Source organism: Chelonoidis abingdonii, chromosome 2, assembly GCF_003597395.2.
Source record: "Chelonoidis abingdonii isolate Lonesome George chromosome 2, CheloAbing_2.0, whole genome shotgun sequence".
NCBI classification, from domain to species: domain Eukaryota; kingdom Metazoa; phylum Chordata; order Testudines; family Testudinidae; genus Chelonoidis; species Chelonoidis abingdonii.
Window position 1 is genome coordinate 138,694,207 of NC_133770.1, and position 16,252 is coordinate 138,710,458.

At 41.2% G+C, this 16,252-nt stretch overlaps 1 long non-coding RNA gene across 1 annotated transcript in view; it reads right to left on the reverse strand.

Annotated features, from left to right (window-relative positions):
- The window catches only part of LOC116832002 (uncharacterized), a 161,586-nt gene that overhangs the window by 18,609 nt on the left and 126,725 nt on the right, over positions 1–16,252 (reverse strand). The window contains exon 2 of the long non-coding RNA XR_004375353.2: positions 329–372. This is a non-coding gene — a long non-coding RNA (uncharacterized LOC116832002). The remainder of the gene's footprint in view (positions 1–328; positions 373–16,252) is intronic.

The following is a 16,252-nucleotide window of genomic DNA, read 5'->3' on the forward strand; positions in this document are numbered from 1 at the left end:
CCCCTAATCAGGTAAGCCCCGCCCCCAACTCAGGGCTCAGCCTCGCTCTCAGCACACGGCCCCTAGCAGCCTGCACACACACACACTCACACACAAACTCCACAATACAATCCACAAACTACAAAAACCTGCTCCTCCAACAGAACTCCCACTCAAACTCCCCTGTTAGCAGCTCTGTTTGCTGGCTCCTGTGCAGCTGCAGCTGTGGCTTTCATGAATTTTTTTAATTGACTGTGACCTGTCCATGACTTCTACTAAAAATGTCCATTACAAAATGGTACCCTTAATTATGAATAGTCATCGGTTTGTTTCCCAGACATAAATTTACCTTATAGATGTAATTCCTCAGTCTGATTGTCAACGTTCAATTATCTTTTTTAAAAAAAACACTTTAATGTAAAATGCTGGCTTACTGCAGTTGTCTTAGATAAGCTGATGTTTCACCTATCTCTAGATCAGCTTCAAAACTGAAAGGAAACTCTTCAGCAATTCATTACCCCATTGCTGAGCTTTACTTTATATTCACAGGTTTGGTGCCACACCACCATAGAGTTACGGTTAGTGTGATTAATGTGCACAAGCCTTGTCAAGTAGCGTCAGGTTAAGGACTGTTAGGCCTCAAACTTCCGGAAGCTGTAAGAAGCGAGTACAGTAGAATCCTGCAGGCATAGGCATAATATATCTAGGAAGCTTTATAGACTAAAGAGGAAACTCTGTAAAGGTAGATACAGACTTGTGGTTACTATGCTCTGCAACCAAACACCTCTTTAAGCTGATTTGAGCATTTTTGAGTCTAGAAAATTAACCACTATTAGCCACATAGAGAAGAGATGAGATGAGCACAGGTGCACAGTTCATAAGTTCGAAACAACCACAAATAGCACCCTAGAACATTTGGCCACCTTGACTGGTTGACTTGTTTTTAAGCAAATACTGTATAAATAAGATACAGAGGCACAAGTGTGTGTGTGTGTTGACCTAAAAGAAATCGCTCTTTGTCAGGCTCACATACACCCCCTGAACCAAAGGGACTTGTGCTTCACTGACCATCTGTGCCTGGCCAGTGCAGGAAATGGTCAACGGAAGGTAATGTATCTTTGGACGAAGGCAGGGTCAGATTTTAAACTAAGTAAGGTCTGGTTACACTCAAGCTGGTTAATCTTAAATCTGTATTAATGCTACAGTTTAAGTGTATTAGTAGGTTGTTTAAGCTTTATAAAATAGTAGTAGTCGATAGTTAAGCAATATATAATAACTGTATATGTTTTGTGCCTTGCTGAAAACAGGTACAGCGTTGGTAAAGTTAGTAGTTCATAGATCATAGTAGCTTTGCAAGTCGCTGTGCCTGTCTTCAGTATAAGTTACCATCAAGTTATCATAAAAGTCAGTAAAAGTTTATAAGTTAATTAGATAAAGTTATAGATAGGTTAAGGTTAGTAAAATATAGTAAATCAATGTATTAATATTACATGTAGAATTGCATTAGTTGGAAGTGGTCACAGTACATGTAAAGTTGCCAGGCAATCAAAAATAGTATCGTTGCATGTTCTTGTAACGGTTTTCAATATTATATGCCTTTTATATATGTACTTATAAAAATAGATAGTTAATGCATAATATTATTTGTACTTGTGCTTGCCTCCAGTTTAACTTGCCATTTGTATTAATTCTCACTCAGTGTTGGTCTTTAATTCTGTTTCTCTTATTCTGTCTGTGTTGCCTTTATAGTCGTAAGTCATTAAAAGCCTTTCTTGAGGAATAATTAATTGTTCAGCTTTTCTTTTGCAGACACTACTCAACCTCATTACATTTGTGTTGGGTGGTGGAAAGTAGTGATCACCCAGAGCCCCATTAGGGTCCTGACGTGTGCCTCCTTCTTCCATTGATCTCCACAGTTAGCATAACAATGGTGGTAAGGGTGGCCAATAGAGTGGTTTTACCACTATGCTCGTCTATGCTTTTTCAAAATACCACTCTACTGAAAGGATTCTATACTCACTTCCCTGACTTCCCTCTTCCCACCCATCCCCCCCACTCACACACAAGCGCCTTTATCCCCCAAAAATCCCAAAGTGTTTTACGAACTAGGGCTTGAACTCAGCAAAGCTTTTAAGTGTATGCTGAAGTCTCCTTCACGTCAATGGGAAGTTAAGAACATATGTTGCTGAAGCAGGGCCTATACAAAATCCCACTTGTCCCCAAGGAAAGCAACAAGGACACCACGTTGTATTATTTGAATTACAGTGAAGACCAGAACAACCTGCAGGGCATGGGGAACTATAAGGACCCAAGCATAGTTAGAACATCAAGTCACTTTGAGGGGACGTCAAAATACAGGAGCCATTTCCCACATGCATTAAACATGTTAATGTACAAAAAACAAAACATTAACTGGTCTTTTTTAAGCGCACTGAGAAGTACAGATAAATAGATATGGCTAGATTAGATCCTGATAGCTAGTATTATAGTTCATTAAATGACTTAGCACATGAATTCAAAATGTATCAAATAGGTTTTCATACCACCTGTATTACTCCAACATTTCCATATACATGTATAGTTATTCATTTGTATGCTGTCTCAACTCTAGACATATTACATACAGAAAACAGAAATATTTAAAAAACTTTGAAATGTGTGACTACTTCAGTTTCTCCCTTAAACAAACAAACCAGTCCCCTGCAGTAAACTCCATATTCTGTTCTTCAGCTTGATTTCAAACAATATCAAAGGCATGCTAATATTGCGGGGATTAGTACATTTAATTATTTATGTGCCATTGATTTAATTGAGAGCTTCCATAGGAAAAACATGCAAAATCCCCAAATAACAAAGTCCCATTAATAGGCAAATAAACTTGATCTCCTTAAAAAACATTAGAATTTTCTGATAGGATTTGCCTTAAAATAAAGTAAAAATGGTTGTTGCAGAGGTGCGCCATATCTATCTACATGTAAAGAGCAGCAATAAGAAATGTCTTGTCCTTGGTACATATCTTCCTCTGGTGCTTTTATTTATTTATTTACTTAGTTAGTTAAGTTTTTACTCTTTACTTAAGCATAAGTACCATATCACAGTACTATCTAATACATCCTCTGCTGGAAACAATAGCCTCCCTATGTAATGGGATGGACTTTATAGGCAGCCCAGGTAGCGACATCTGTAGTTAAGACAATTCTGCCCATTACAGGACTCTCTTAATTTGCTTATATCTTTGCCAAACTTTAATCATTTCAGATAAAATTTTCCACTCTGGGTGTCTGCCTGAGGCAGATTTTTTTTTTTAATCACATTTCAGCTAAAAGGACAGGAGTACATTGGCACCTTAGAGACTAACAAATTTATTTGAGCACAAGCTTTTGTGGGCTACAGCCCCACTTCATCGGATGCATATAGTGGAAAATACAGTAGGAAGATTGATAGATAGATAGATAGATAGATAGATAGATAGATAGATAGATAGATAGATAGATAGATAGATATACATATACACACAGAGAACATGAAACAGTGGATGTTGCCATACACACTATAAGGAGAGTGATCAGTTAAAGGGAGCTATTATCAGTAGGAGAGAAAAAGAACTGTTTGTAGTGGTAATGAAAACGGCCCATTTCCAGCAACTGACAAGAAAATGTAAGGAACTGGAGCGGGGTGGTGGGGGAATAAGCATGGGGAAATAGTTTTATTTTGTGTAATGGCCCATCCACTCCCAGTCTTTATTCAAGCCTAGTTTGATGGTGTCCAATTTGAAAATTAATTCCAATTCAGCAGTCTCTCGTTGAAGTCTGTTTTTGAAGGTTTTTTTGTTGTAATATTGTGACTTTTAGGTCTGTAATCAAGTGATCAAGGAGATTGAAGTGTTTTCCAACTGGTTTTTGAATGTTATAATTCTTGACTTCCATTTATTCTTTTATGTAGAGACTGTCCAGTTTGGCCAATGTACATGGCAGAGGGGCATTGCTGGCACATGATGGCATATATCACATTGGTAGATATGCAGGTGAATTAGACCCTGATGGTGTGGCTGATGTGATTAGGTCCTATGATGGTATCTCCTGAATAGATATGTGGACAGAGTTGGCAACGGGCTTTGTTGCAAGGATAGGTTCCTGGGTTAGTGTCTTTGGTGTGTGGTTGCTGGTGAGTATTTGCTTCAGAATGGGGGGCTGTCTGTAAGCGAGGACTGGCCTGTCTTCCAAGATCTGTGACAGTGATGGATCATCCTTCAGGATAGGTTGTAGATCCTTGATGATGTGCTGGAGAGGTTTTAGTTGGGGGCTGAAGGTGATGACTAGTGGCATTCTGTTATTTTCTTTTTTGGGCCTGTCCTGTAGTAGGTGACTTCTGGGTACTCTTCTCGCTCTGTCAATCTGTTTCTTCATTTCAGCAGGTGGGTATTGTAGTTGTAAGAACGCTTGATAGAGATCTTGTAGGTGTTTGTCTGAGGGGTTGGAGCAAATGCAGTTGTATCATAGAGCTTGGCTGTAGACAATGGATCGAGTGGTGTGGTCTAGATGGAAGCTGGAGGCATGTAGGTAAGTATAGCGGTCAGTAGGTTTCCAGTATAGGGTGGTGGTTATGTGCCCATCATTTACTAGTACTATAGTGTTCAGGAAGTGGATCTCTTGTGTGGACTGGTCCAGGCTGAGGTTGATGGTGGGGTGGAAATTGTTGAAATCCAGGTGGAATTCCTCAAGGACTTCTTTTCCATAGGTCCAGATGAAGATGTCATCAATGTAGCGCAAGTAGAGTAAGGGTGTTAGGAGACAAGAGCTGAGGAAGTGTTGTTCTAAGTCAGCCATAAAAATATTGGGATACTCTGGGGCCATGCAGGTGCCCCATAGCAGTGCCACTGATTTGAAGGTATATGCTGTCCCCAAAGGTGAAATAGTTATGGGTGAGGACAAAGTTACAAAGTTTAGCCACCAGGTTTACCGTGACGTTATTGGGGATACTGTTCCTGACGGCTTGTAGTCCATCTTTGTGTGGAATGTTGATTTAGAGGACTTCTACATTCATTGTGGCTAGGATGGTTTGAATTGGAATTAATTTTCAAATTGGACGCCATCAAACTAGGCTTGAATAAAGACTGGGAGTGGATGGGACATTACACAAAGTAAAACTATTTCCCCATATTTATTTCACCCCCACACATCTAGCCCCAGTTCCTTACATCTCCCTGTCAATTGCTGGAAATGGGCCATTTTCATTACCACTACCTTCCCTCTTATCCCATGACAGCTTACTTGGCTTAAGAGCCTTTGGTGACAGACCTTATCAAAGGTTTTCTGAAAATCTAAGTACACTTTATCCACTGGATCCCCCTTGTCCACATGCTTGTAGAACATACCACCAGTTTGGGGCATCTGCCCTTGTTTTCTGACAGTCTGCCTTGAGGAAGGTACTTTCAGCTGTGAGGCATTTTAGATAGTGTGCCTGCTCTAACTCATCAGAAGCAGTACATAGAACAGGATTGGGAGACACAATTAAGAGCACTTTGAGCACTTCAGAGCTCTGCTCCATTGGGACTGAGGGAAAAGCCAGAGTGTCAAGAATTCAGAGGTCAAGGCGCACAATCAGCAATATGTATCCAATGGACATTCTTCCTGAAGCACTCTAGCGGTTGGGTTAACCACAGCTGAGTCTCTAGTAGTAACAGTAAAAAGCTACATTACAACTCCAAGTGTGGTTTCTCTTCCCCCTCGATCCCATAGTAACTGACAAGCCCCTGTGGGACATCCATCCGCCAGCTCATTCTGCATTTGGTTGCTAATTAACACTGATCTGTATTTTTCCTGAGGAGCCCCAAGTGTTCGGATGGACCATGGATAACTGAGTTTGCAACAGCCAGCAAGCTACCAAAATTGCAGCATGTGACATTTATTTCTGAAACACCAAAAACTATTTTAATAAATTATTTACACATTAAAAAGTAACATTGAAGCAATCCACCCACCTGAGTCATTGACACTTATGAAATACAGTGTCTCAATGCATCTTAAAACACAGATCACTTCATAGTAAGTGTATTTATTGTTCATTAAGTGCAATTACTCAAAACTGAATCATTGCATAGCAGTTAACATGATTTAATATGGTGCCTATGGTGTATATTTCAGAAGTAAGCCTTCCTCAAGTCAAAATGCTAAGGTAAAGAATTACTGGGGAGAGACCTGGTTTTAGATTTGTGCATACACAACTAATTTTAAAACACTGTATAGAAATTTAAACGGGGATAACATTCCCTGGACAAACATTGCAATTGCTATTCAACCCCTTGCACCCACAGAGTATATGAAACAAACCTAAAAGATGCATCTTATGTTTAGTGAAGAACACTTCTAAATTGATGGTGGAGCTATGAGAAATACATATGAATGTGCTTATGAGAAGAGTGGAACTAAAGGCCAACAGCTCACTATCACATATAGCCTTTATTTGACATGCAAAGAGGACTGCAATCTGACAGCAACATTTTTACCATTTACCTCTCACATTACAGCTGCTGTCAAAAGCATGGATTCATGTAGGGCCATATTCTAGTCTCATTAGAAGTTCAGTCATGAGAATGAGGTGCAGAGTTACAGTCTTAATGTCTGATAGTTGGAGAAAAGCAGCGTAGTCTACAGTGCTACTTTGATCTTTTCATTATTCTGTAATTTGGTTGACCATTGGTGTTCTCCCTTGTTTACAGTTTCACTAACCTGGGAGGAAGAGCAGCAGTGTAAAAAGGTCAGAGCAGTACGAGGAAAGTCTGACAGAATATGCTAGGCATTCAAATCCAGGTATAATCAATGCCATAAAAATATCAAACTAACCCACCCAGAAAATGACATCATAATACATTCTCAATACACAAGTATTGGGAAATAAACCAAACTACCCCCCCACGCACCTAGTGGTTTAGACTGGAAAATAAATTCTTTGAGCTTAGAGATACACAGTGGGTACACTTAATTATTCCATTTCCAGAGATTATAGTGAAATGAAGATTCTATTTTTATAATTTGTACAACTGGCTATATATATATTTTATAGTACATATTTATTTTGTGACACCCCAAATTAGGAGCTGTTTTTTTCTAGTCTAACATTGGACATTCAAGGCTTTAAATCAGCAAGGTACGTTAAGCATTTGTAGTCCCCCTGAACATGCTGCTTAAAGTTACACATGTGCAGAAGTCTCTTGCTGAATCATCACCAAAGTGCACATAAGTCAATGGTAATGACTCAGACCTTCAGATTTTTTTTAAAAGGGCATGCCTTTAGGTATGTAAATATGGGAACGCAACCACTGGGACAACAAAATTAAAAAATGGTTTACATTATTTTGGTGTACATTAAATAATGTACACCAAAATAATTGTTGGGGATCATATCATATTGCTGAATATTCTTTTATTCAGTTTCACGGAGACAACTTATATACAAATTTATCCAGTTCCCCACGAGCAACATTTGAACATCTTCACTTGTGTTGAAAATTTTATTACCATAGAAATATAATGTTAAAGTCACTCTATTCCTGCTCTTATTTTTATACTAATGAAAAGACAAAGGTTGGTCAAAAATTCTGCCAAAACTATATTGGTCAAAAACATTTCCATTTTCCAACGAAAAGCTGAAATTGTCCTCTTCCTGAAGGGGGAAAAGCAGCAGCAAACACTTTCCAAACAGCTCTACAAGTACCTTTGAACCTTGATTGGTTTTCTTCGATTGCTTTCCCCTGTTATAACTGTGTTTTTATTGTGTTGTGTATGCACTGCACTCTAAACATTTCAGCCAGGGGACGTCTAAAACAAAACCAAAAATTACTCTTAGTTATTGAAAATCCAAACAAGGGACCAAATTCTGCCCACACACCAGAATAAATCCAGAGAAACTTAGTTGATGTCAGACCTTGAATTCACACTGATGTAACAGAAGAATTTGACTCTATGTTTGCATGTTATACCCAAGTAAATTGAGAAATAATTGAAAAATGTGTGCTACTGTCCACTTTCCTCTTTACAATTGTCCTTGCTGTTAAAATATCAATTATGAGAACAGGGCCGGTGCAAGGAAGTTTTGCGCCCTAGGCAAAACTTCCACCTTGCACCCCCCATCCAGCTAACTCAGCCCCCAACCTGGGGAGCCCCCCCCCCGCAGCAGCTACTCCCACCACCACCACGACAGCTAATCCCTTTCCTCTCCCTCCCCCCACGGCAGCTAACCCTGCCTGGGGAGACCTCCCCCGCCCCGGCAGCTAACCCTGCCTGGGGAGACTCCCCCCACGGAAGCTAACCCTGCCTGAGTTTTGCCCCATCCAGCTCACCTCGGCTCCACCTCCTCCACTGAGCACGCTGGCGCTGCTCTAATTCTCCTCCCCACCCAGGCTTGCGGCGCCGATTGGAGGAGACTTAGAGCGGGGGCTGTGTGCTCAGTGGAGGAGACAGAGTGGAGGTGAGCTGGGGCAGAGGCTGTTCCCCTGTCCGCCTCCCCCCCGTTACTGCAGGTAGCCCTCCCCGCGCGCCCCCCCCACCAACTCACCTCCACTCCACCTCCTCGCCCGAGGGGACTTTTAGGTGCCCCCAATTACTAGGCGCCCTAGGCAGCGGCCTAGTTTGCCTAGATGGTTGCACTGGCCCTGTATGAGAAGTCCTAACAATTATGTTTAGTTCAGGAGGGACTTCAGTGAAAAGCTTAGTTGCTATAATAAAACCCTTTTATGACTCCTAATTCAAACTAGCTCTGATGAGGTAGAAAAAAAAAATCCTAAAGCTTAAATGTTTTGTCTCAAAGATCCATTCTGTTCATCTTTAATCTACATTATACTGTGCCATCCACCCTCCGAGTGAAATAAATATTGGATGAGTAAAACCTACAACACAGCTCAAAAAACATCCTTCTTGTAGGGTGCTGGTTTTTCCTTTGCCTACAAAGTCCCCATTGAAGTTAGGCTAATTTAAAGAGCTGAATCCAGGGTCACACTCAAAGTCTTTTCCAGACAGTTTTATTTCTCAAACAGAGGCATAATAAATAATAATAATAATAATAATTAATAAAACCACTAACATTTCCTCAGCCCACCCTGAGCACTAAATAGTCTGTTGTCCTCTCCCTCCCCCCAAAAGGTGCTAAACAAGGATGAAATTTTGTTGAATTTGATCCAACAGGCTTGTGCTAGTTAATCTGATCACCCGGTTCACATCTGTCTCCATGCTGAGACAAACATCTACTAATAGGGAAACTTGTTATTTTTGTAATGTTCCCTTCAGAAAGGAAAACAAAAGTCAGAGCACACTGTGCTCTTCACACTAACACATGATGCCTTACCAATAGCACATTTGTCACCAGAGAACAAAGGGAGATGTCTTATATTGAAAACTGCAGTGCAAAAACTTATTCCTCATTTACATATCTTTATGAACCACCACATCAACACTAGACTTGAGTCTCCAGACATCCCCAGATCTCCATTACATTGTTGGAATTAGTGGTGGGAAAACTGGTTTAGTGTAAATAAAAATTCCCCAAATCTTTCCCCATTCATAAAACTGAAGTTAAGTCTTGAGGTCTGGGACACTGGGGCTTATTGGTGGCATCTCAGGGAAGTTATTCCTGATTTAAATCAGTAGAAGTGAGTGGAGTACCAAGCCCAAAGAGTCTTGCTATAAGAAAAGTTACTTACTCCACAAAACTTGTTGCTTTTGTCAAAATAGTGAGGAAATTTTCCTCACTGTTAATGATATAAATAGTCAGGGGAGTCTAATGAAAGTGCTCACATTATCAGGAACCCCCACCATAGAGTTTTTGTGGATTTTCTTTGACATTTCCCACAAGTACTCTAGACAAATCATCATAAAGTACTTTTACAAGCAAAAAAGAGATTCTATTCAGATCTTATTTAAATCAGTGCAATTAAAAGTGATTCAAAAATATTAATGTTATGTTCAAAGTAGGTCCAGTTCATTGTTTTTGGTGCTCACTCTAGTTGTCTTGCTATGCAGCAGAGAATCATAATCACATACTGAACAACTTTTTAAACTGATTTGTTTAAGTGTGCAATTGTGTAGTGCAATCTTAAGCATTCCTGAAATTGACAACCTGTTGAAGCGATGACAGTTTTTAGGCCTCCTCATACCAATCTTGCATTACTTCCAGTATTGTTGTTAAACAGGAGTCAGTCTTCTGCATCTTAAGCCAACCATGTTCCATTCAGACCAGAGTTCACCACAGATGACATTGTTACTGGATGGCATCTGCAATGCTCAAACTACTTACTGGAATGCTTTATCCTACTATATTTTAATGTCCTCAACTCTTTCCAAACTCATGCAATTCCATATTAACCCAGGTGGAAAGCTGGTTGCAGTACATTCGATATCACAGGCTTGTGCATATTGTTACAATTCAGAAATTCCATTAGAAACAATGGGAAGTGAGCTGACCTGAAATGAAATTAGTGCAGAATTAAAGATTGCACACATCAGAAAAATGTGTCAAATGCTGATCACAGTGGGCCCTCTGCTAAAGGATACCTCGCCTTTCGTATTGTGAAAGGCCCTATCTAACTTATAGTCCTTGTGTTAAAATCTGTTAGTTTTTAAGGTGCCACCAGACTCCTCGATGACTTCATCTTGTAACAGACAATACTTTAGCTCTCTGGTAAAAGGGAAAAGCCTCTTCATGAGGGTCGGCAGGGAGGGGGTTCAGGACTTGGTAAATTGGTATTGGTCTGCTGCCTTAGGACCAAAATTCTTTATCATATCACAATAGATGTGCACTAGTAGATCAAAAATGCAAGAGCTGAATGCTTCTACAGTCTGTGCTTTGTACATCATGATTTCAGCTTGGGGATAACTTCACATGACTTCTTTTGATATTCAGAGAGACAAAGATAAAAAGACTGCAAACATATGACATGTGAAGAAAAAATGTGCAGGAATGTCTTAGGCCTGGTCTACACTACATAGTTAGGTCGACATAAGACATCTTACTGCCCTTCTTCAGGTCAATGGAAGTGTTCCTGGAGAGAACGTTCTCCATCAACAGAAGGAGGGTAGTGTGGACATCCGCCATCATGGTAACTACTGAGGTGGCTGTAAATTGACCTATGTTAGGTTGACTTAAGGCTGTAGTCAGGACCAGTGCCAGAGTTTCTCTCGCCCTAGGCGCACGGCCATTTCGCCGCTTCCCACTCTGATCCCGTGGCTCCGGTGGAGCTGCCTCAGGCATTCCTGCGGAGGGTCCGATGGTTTGTGGCTTCTGCGAAGCTGCCGCAGGCATGCCTTCAGGAGGTCCATCGGAGCCTTGGGAGCAGTCGACCCTCCGCAGGCACAACTGCGGCAGGTCAACCAGAGCCACCTGCCGCCCCCCCCGGCAAAATGCGTCCCCTTCAATAATCCTGGCACCCTGGGCGATTGCCTAGGCTGCCTAAATGGTAGTGCCAGCCCTGGCTGTAGTGTAAACATGCCCTTAATGTTCCCCTAATTAAGTCAAATGGTTAAATTCAAGAGTTACTCAGGCAGCTCCTTTTCATGGATATTTATTATGTCATATGTTGAAACATTGCTTCAAAGCATTTTCAGTTTCCCTAGTAGTACAGGGCAATGCTCAGTTAAAAGGAGCACCCTTTTGTTGTAGAGAAGACTTAGTTTCAGTTCCTGCACAGGCTTTTTCATTGTATCTATCTTTGTCCCTGTTTCTGGTATGTTCTACCTGGTAATCTGGAATCCTGAGCTCCAACTCATGCAATAGTCCTTTACCATAAAATGTGTTATTGATGGGACTAAATTAAGGATACAGGCTGTGTATCTACGAATACAGTTATTTATTCTAGCATATAAACAAATAACAGCACAAGTTATGATAGAATGAAAGAAAGGAGTGACAGTTCAAAATTGAAGTTTGTCATATCAGATCAGTGATAAGCCAACTAAAGATAAGCCCAGTTAAATCAGAAATTCAGGTAAAGTACTGTACAGTGATGTTCATCTAGGCACCTCCTAGTTCATGAATGACAAACTCTTTATAGCAAAATAGAATTTAGGCAAAGCTTTTGAGAATAGTAGAACAGTTTTTAGATGAATGATAAATGCAGAAAAAGCAATATTTTGAGTAGACTATAATAATATTTAATTAAACTTTTTATTAGAGCTGGTCAAAAAAACAGTTCCTACAGTCTGCCTGACCAGTTCTATACACGAAACTGGGAGCATGAGTTCTCCTAATGGAAAATTTTGGATGAACACAAAAATATTTTCATTTGGAAATGCTGCCATTGGGACTTACGAGAGTTGTAGTTTGTGTGCCTCATGCTCCCATCTACATCTCTCTTGACACACCACAGTCCCCCCACCCCCTGCCTTCTTACAGATGGGAGGCAGTGCATTATGGGGGTGTCATGGTATAATTCCCCACTCTGAACCTTAGCGTCCAAGAGATGGGATACCAGCATGAATTCCTGTAAGCTTAATTACCAGCTTAGAACCTGTAGCGCTGCCACCAACCAGGAATTCCAGTGCCTGGTAACACGCACTCTGGTCCCCCCAAAACCTTGCCTGGGGACCCCCACGACCCAGATCCTCTGGATCTTAACACAAGGAAAGTAAACCCTTCCCCCACCGTTCCTCTCCCAGGCTTCCCCTCCCTGGGTACCCTGAAGATCACTGTTGATTCAATATCCTTGATCTAAAAAACAGAGAGGACAAATTCACCTTCCTCTCATCCTTCTCTATTCCCTCCCAGTATCTCCCTGAAGAGAAAGTAATCCTGAACACAAAGGAAAAATTAACCTCTCTCTCTCCCTTCCCTCCTTTCTCCCACCATCAGTCCGTGGATCCAGACCCTGTCCCCTTGGGCCTAACACCAAAATAAAGAATATTGGGTTCTTAACAAGAAACTTTTAATTAACAGAGAGAAAACAGTAAAAATTATTCTTTGTAAATTTAAGCATGAATCGGACAGGGTTGTTTTAGCTATAGGCACTGGTAAATACCCCCTCCCAGCCTAAGTATTCAAGTGCAAATCAAAATCCTTTCAGCAAGATAAAATCTGAAACTCCTTCCAAGCCAAATGCAACATTTGCAAATAAAGAAACAAAACATAAGCCCAACTCGCCTTATCTACCTAGTACTCACTATCCTGAACTTATAAGAGGCCTGTATCGGAGAGGATTGGAGAAGAAACCTGCGTTGCACGACTAGTCACTCTCAGAACCCAGAGAGAACAACCACCAAATAATTCTAACAGCACACACACTAACTTCCCGCCATCCCCATAAGATTGAAAGTAATCCTTCCCCCCTGATTGGTCCTCTGGTCAGGTGACAGCCAGGCTTACTGAACTTGTTAACCCTTTACAGTCAAAAGAGATATAAAGTACTTCTGTTCTATTAACTTCTACTATCTGTTTATGACAGGGGGTCACTGCCATAGGGCACCATCAGAGAAGTAGTCCAGCTGGGAAGACTAGCCCACAGAAAAGAAGAGGGACATTAACATTCCACGTTAGAAATGTTGGAAAGAAAGGAAGCATTGTGACACAACAAGAAAAATAAAATTCTCCTCAGAAAACAAGTTTTATGCAAATCTTTATTTAGCCAAAAAAAATGTTAAGTCAAAAATATGAAAAATTTGACTTGCTCTAATTTTTATATACTAAAAAATTCACTGATAATAAAGCTGCCTGAAACAGTTGGGCATTTTTAGCTTTATATTTCTCATGAACAGAGGTGAAAGTAAGCCAGTACAGTCCAGTATGGCATACCAGCAAGAGCCAGTATGCTGTGCCGGACAGCACCGGCTTCCATGGTGGGGATTTAAAGGGCTCTGGGCTGCCCATAGCTGCAGGCAGCCCAGAGCCCTTTAAATCCCGCCCACGGCTCTGGTGGCCAGGCTGGGGCCAGGAGATAAAGGGCTCAGAGCTCCTGCCGCTGTGGGCAGCCCAGCGCCCTTTAAATCCCACTCGTGGCTCTGGTGGCTGGGCTGGGGCCAGGATTTAAAGGGCTCAGAGCTCTCCACAGCAGCAGGAGCTCCAGGCTCTTTAAATCCCGGCCCCAGCCGGACAAAGCTCGGGGTTCCCTGCGGTGACCAGAGCCCCGGGCCCTTTAATTTGCCCCTGAACCCTGGGGGGCTCCCAGTCACCTCTTCAGCTGGGAGCCCCTGGTTGATTTAAAGGCCCTGGGGCTCCCAGCCACAGCCAGTGCCCTAGAGCCTTTAAATCTTGAGAGGCCCTTCCTCTTCCGTTTGAGGCCACGCTTCTTCTGGATGAGGCCATGCCCCCTCAGGACTCCAGCAGTACCGGTAAGTCCTGTAAGTTACTTTCACCCCTGCTCATGAACTGCACCAATTGCCAAGACTCCCACAAAATGGGACTACAACAGATGCCACCCCTCCCTCAGAGGAGGCCTCTGGCTAGGCTCTGCATCAATACATCAAGGAAGAAGGAAGTCCCCTGCTTTGTTCCACTTGCACATAGAAGGCATGGAAGGCAAGGTAGGCAGTGGTTCTACAGAGGGAAGGTACTATTCCCTCCTGTATGTAGGCCCACCTATATACAATGCAAGCCAAAATGTGACATGTAGACACTGGGCTGAGTAGTGACAGTGCAGGTTGCACCAGCACATGGCCTGAGAATTGTTGAGGGGAAAAGGTTATATTGACACTTGTAAATATTACTCTGATGGTAATTAGGATGACAGCTGGTAGGATGGTTTATATTTGTCTATATACTACACACTGAAATGTAAGTACAATATTTATACTCCAATTGATTTATTTTATAATTATATGGTAAAAATGAGAAAGTAAGCAATTATTCAGTAATAGTGTGCTGTGATACTTGTGTATTTTTGTCTGATTTTGTAAGCAAGTAGTTTTAAAGTGAGGTGAAACTTGGGGTATGCAAGACAAATCAGACTTCTGAAAGGGGTACAGTAGTCTGGAAAATTTGAGAGCCATGGGTGTAGGCTGTCCACCTACGGTGGAGATGATCCATTGTCCTGGGACCAGGGCAATCCAGGGAGCTATCGCCTATCCCGTGCCCACCGGTTGAAATTATAGAGAAACTTTATGCAGGCCACACACCTGTTGGTAACCCTCCTTACACCTTTTCCCACCCTCTGTGCACTGACATGAGTTCTAGCTACAGTCTGCCACTTGATGAGTCTCTGCATTCCTCCATGCCAGTCTGCAAATATGAACTTGTATGTGTGTGTTAAACATGAGGAACATACATAAGAACCAAGGAATTGGCTTTTAAGTATATTGGCCTTTAGAGAAACAAAATAGCTCTATCGATAGTTTGAACAGTATTATTGATACAAGTCAGAACTTCACCAGTTCTGCAAGTAATGACAGCCCAGTTCACTCACTGCTCCATCTGCACACACCACCTTTGGAATCAGCACCGCTTTTAGAAATATTAGTGCCAATTTCTCTTGATATTGCTTTCCACTTTAAAAGTTAATACTGTGCTTGAATGAATTCACGAATGAGTAGGATGTCATCTCAGCTTGCTGTAAAAGCTAGTTGAATGGTTTATATTGCTCCATAGACACATTCTTCAAAGGCTTTGCAACCTATAAACAGAGGATGTTACCACTGGTAGTTATTTTGTATCATCTTGGTGAAAGGAAATAACCCTTGGATCATCTAAAAAATACCTGGAATACATTAAAAATAATCTATGCACATAAAATATGCAGTAGAGGTAAAAGTATGCAAAAATATCCTCATACATAATCAAATAATGTCTTGGGCCTATAAACAGGCTTGAATTGCCTTAAGTCTGGGGTTTTAAATTCCTGGAAATGGTGGGGTAGTGAAAGCAGGTAGTAGTTTTAAAATGTCTGTCAGGTTAAACATTCTAAAATCCCTCCTATTTCCTTTACTTTGTTATGAATTATTCATCTGGACTGAGCAGCATGCAAACAACAATAAAACTACATCTGTATTTTTTTTGACAACTGTTGACAAACTGCAGCTACACTAAAGGCAGAAAATATTAGCTTTGTATTGCCAAGCTGTACACTTTTCTCCTCTTCTCTAGAAGCATTTCAGTCAGTTTCACATTCTTTCTAAGCATCTAAGATTTGCAGTGCATCATTGCTCACATGTAGGTATGAGGTGTTGAACTACAGTTTCATCTTAAACTAAATAGTCAAACTGACCACTTAGGATTTGCACAGCCAATGTACTTCACATTATAGCTTGTTATACAAACAATTCTGTGGCTGCAAACCTTCGGTATCACCAAGAAGCTAGGA